A 4,880-nucleotide genomic window follows, 5' to 3' on the forward strand; every position below is an offset into this window, starting at 1 on the left:
CCATGGGAACACCCGCCTCTGTGCCTATCATCAGTTACTTGGTATGACATGTTCAACAATATAAAATGACAATTCCTATGTAATGAAAAATTGCTCTCTTTTGATCTCTATTGCTCCCAACCAGTGTACCATGTAGCAGTAATTGTGTACCTAGGTGACCCACTCCTCACTCCCCGCTCTGTCCATGATCTCATGATGTTAATGTGTAATTTCAAATCATAGCAACAGACACTTATGATTAATGTAATTTTTGTTATAAGAACTCCTACAACCCTGTGGTCGGTACTGTTCTCCCAATAGCCATTTTTGGGGTACTGTGTGAGACAGTCAGCTGGCCGGCTTAATAAAGACTCTCAAACTTGGACTTCTCAGTGGTGATTGGTCTGTTTCTTAAGTTGCGTCCCATAATAAGAAGGTAAAGAAAAGACGTTTGATGAGAACAAAACTAGGAATAGAAGGGATTCTCTTTAACTTAAAAGGGAAATTATGAAAAAAATCTACTCCTAACATTGTATATAACGACAAAAGACCAGCACATCCCATCTAGGGAGAAAGCTAAAGATGTCTGCCTCACTATCTTTACCAGAAATTTCCCTGGCAGCATTAGGCATTGCAATAAAGAAGAAAGAGATAAAAACACAACCAAAATGATGATAAGTAAATAAAAAAAGTTGTCTTAATTTGTTTAGAATGCTATAATAGAATGTAATAGACTGGGTGGTTTAAACAAAAAAATGTTTTTCAGATTTGGACCTGTGGAAGGTCCAGATCAAAGTCCCAGAAGATTCGGGTCTGGCAAGGGTGTGCTCACTCATTCATAGACAGCCATCTTCTTGCTGTGAATTTTCATGGCAGAAAGGAAAAGGAACTTTCCCTGTCATACGGGCACTAAGCCCAGTTGTGAGGCCTTCTTCTCACACCTACTAAAGGTCCCACTTCCTGATTCCATTACATTGGGGATGAAGATTCAATATACAAATTGGAGGTGACATAAATATTCAGTGTTGAGCTACTGTTAATTTACAGAGACTAAGTTAATAGAAAATGCTAAGGAATCTTCAAAAATATTACTGAAAATAATAAGTGAATTTAGAAAAATTGCTGGTTACCAGATTGATATATAAAAATCAATCATTTTAGTATAAGAGCAACAGCTGGATGCAGTTGCAAATGTTTATAATCCCAGCTAATCAGGAGGCTAAGGTAGGAGGATCACAAGTTTGAGGCCAACCTCTGCAAACTTAGCAAGATCCTTTCTCAGAATAAAAAATTAAAAAGACTGAGATGTAGCACAGTGATAGAACACTCTTAGGTTCACTACTCGGTATCACCTTCCCACATATACACTCATTTTATTAAAATTAAAAACCTCAAGAAAGCATGTTAAGGGCTGGGACTATAGCTCAGCAACACAGCATTTGCTTAGGATATGTGAGGCACTGGGTTCGATCCTTGGCACCACATAAAAATAAAAAAAAGGCTTTCTGCCCGTATACAACTACAATTTTTTTTTTTAAAAGCATGTTAAACAGTATTAAACATGCCACTAAATGCTGATGGGTGAATTTCTCAATTTAAAGGCAATTCACATATAAAAATCCTGGGAAATAAAAGCATTTATTCAGATTATTAAAAAAAATTAAGGAGCACATAAAACATAAAAATGGACCAATATTTAAAGATATCCCCTTAAAAGGGACTTAGAATGGCTCTTAAACACATCTTATTATTAATTTATTTTTATATTTTTGGTACCATGGATTGAATCCAGGGGTGCTTAACCACTGAGCCACATCCTCAGCCCTTTTTTTTTTTTTTTTGGTGTTTTTTTTTTTTTTTATTTTGAGACAGGGTCTTGTTAAGTTGCTTAGGGCCTTGCTAAATTGCTGAGGCTGATTGATTTTGAATTTGTAATCCTGCCATAGCCTTTGGAGTTGCTGGGATTATAGGTGTGCTCCACCATGCCTGGTAGCATGTCATTATTTACTAGTAAAGTACAAATCAAACCACACTGAACACCTCCCAGACACCAATAAAAAGAGCAATATATTTTAAGTGAACAGATCATACCAACTATTAATAAAGATGTGATATAACAGGAATTCTAAAATATTAATAAGTAGTACAACCACTTTGTAAAATTATTTCACTAGTTTTTATAAAGGTCAAATCCAAAGAGAAATATAGCATTTAAGAAAAACATGTACAAAAATATGATTATTCATTGTGAATAACTATAGGGATTGTTTCTTTTTTTTTTTTTTTTTCTTTTTACCATCAGCTATAAATGAAAATAGCCTAGGGGTTTACTAATAGGAGAAAAATGAACAAGTTATGATAGTGGAATTAACAATAAGCAATAAAATGCAACAAACAATAGATACACTGAATAACATCGAAGAACCAGACAGTGAACAAAGGAAACCAAAGACAAAAGATCAAAAATGGTATGACTCCTTTATTATGAAATTATAGAAAGACAGCACTAATCTATAGTAACAGAAAACCAACCAGTTTTTGACAAAGGCAGGGAGTTGGTGGGAGGGATGTTTTAATATATCGTAAGAGAATTTACTTTTTAGATGTGATGGAAATGGCATACACTTAGTTTAATGTCATAATTACATGGGTTTCCCCATCTGTCAATACCATTATATTAGTCATCTCAACACAGTGGAGAGAGTGTGGTGGAGCACAGCCACTCACCTCCGGGCATTTGGGAAGCACAGAGAAAAAGGAAGGGGCTGGGGACCAGATATACCCTTCCAGAGCATGCCTCCAGTGACCTGTTTCCTCTAACTATACCCCACCTCCTACAGTTTCTACCATTTTCCAATAATGTCATCAAATTACAAATCTAACAATTGAATAATCCATGGATGAGGTTAAAGTCCTAATGATCCAATCATTTTCTTAAAGACCTATATCTGAATATTGCTGTACTGAGGACCAATCTTTCAACACATGAGCCTTTGAGGGACATTCCAGATCCAAACTGTAACATTCATTAAACTTGACTCTTAACAAAATAAATATTAAAACATAAATTATGCCTTGAAAATTGATTTAAAACCTTTTTAAGTTTGGATAAGAATGTAGTAGTTAACCAAAGGGAAACAAATAATTCATATTCCCAATGCTCAAGTTAGTGTTCAGGCAGGAACAACAGATTCCACACCTACGATCCATCCTTAGGCTTCAGCAATAAATGTTTAAAATAACATTTAAGTGTTTTTAGATAGGATAAGCTCTCTGTACTTTACCACGCTGCTCACAATTCCCTAATTTAAAAACAAAACAAACAAACAAACAAAAAAAAAAACAGAAAAAAAGTTTACTTTTCTGGCAATTGAAAATATTAGAATAAGCAGCCTCTTCATTTTGACAGAAAATTTCCAGATTATAGTCAAAACCAACATCCATGATAGATTCCACCAAATCCAGAATCTTAAGGAGCCTGTTTATGCAGTACTGTTCACCCTGGAAATTTTTCCTTAGTCTTAGGTCGTCCTATGTAGTCATTATTATGTAAATGGATCCCAGGGCAATAGGTCCACATGCTTCATTAAAAATTTTCAGAAATATGTTATTGATTCTATGATATAGTCAAGCACATATTCATGAAGGCTTCCTATTTTCAGTTACTGAATGTGGAACTCTTTAAAGTATATTTACTTACTATGATACTTTTCAGATCCAAATATTTTATATATATAAAAGGAATTCTTTTCATATGTCATTTTATTCATTTTTTGTTATTTTTGTTATAAATTGTTCTGGTGATGAAAATCTGACTACTTGATTTGGATTGCTTATCTTGTTCTTTGGCCACAAATAATATTGTTCTCATTTAATACAAGTGTAAATATTTTATCAAAATAAAGACATTGGAACTAACTTCACTTATTGAGCGATAGTTCTAATATAAAATACCCTTTATCTTTCTAAATAGAATAGATAAATTATGATAGATAAAACTTAGATGGTAAATATTTCTTATTAACAATTTGTCTATACATTTTAAGTTCTGGTGCATACAAATCCATTTTAATGCTCCTTATAAATAAATATAAATAAGGAGCATTAATAAATAAATGTAGGCTATTTTAGATTTGTAAATTGTTTGGATGCAAATGCATATATTAGAATCATATTATAAACTTCTCATGCAAGAGAAATCATGCCCAAATGCCACAGTAATCACTATAGAGTATGTCTAGACATTGCTATTCAAACTCCAAAAGGATTATTCTGTATAATATGAGTTGCCTCTTTTTCAGACATATTTTTAAACTATAAAGTCTAAGTGGAAAGGTCATTAGAGATTCAAAGAAAAATTTTCAACAGAAATGAGTTTTTGTTTATCTGTGTCTGCTTTTATTTATTTATTTTTCATGACTAGTTATTAAGAGCCCATAAAATTCCTTTGGAGAAATTTCTGTGTTTTGTTTAGAATGCTTCTCCTAGGAGAATCCAGATCTGATTTCTGAAAATAGCTCTCAATATTCACTATGGAATAGAAATAAATGAACAACTAAGCCTAACCTCAAAGCTTATCAGGAAAAAAAGTTCACTGAATTCAATACTGAAGTGAAAATATTTCCCAAGTCACTGAGGATTTATTTCAGTTTGCTACTGCCAAAAGATGCCAATTCTAAAACTCCATTTACATGTTAGTGCTGACTATCAAAGTCCTTTTGCACTTGTATGGATTCATTTCCCATTATTTATTTATAAAAGCAAGTGCATGAAAGGGGTAATAGACAAAGATTTTGTGGCACAGAAATTGTCAGAGACTGTTTTCAGGCAAAATAATTTTTCTTTTTGGAACATAATTTATCTATGACAACCAGTTTAAATATGATTGATTTGTATAAAAT

The sequence above is a fragment of the Sciurus carolinensis genome, chromosome 2, assembly GCF_902686445.1.
Source record: "Sciurus carolinensis chromosome 2, mSciCar1.2, whole genome shotgun sequence".
Lineage (NCBI taxonomy): Eukaryota > Metazoa > Chordata > Mammalia > Rodentia > Sciuridae > Sciurus > Sciurus carolinensis.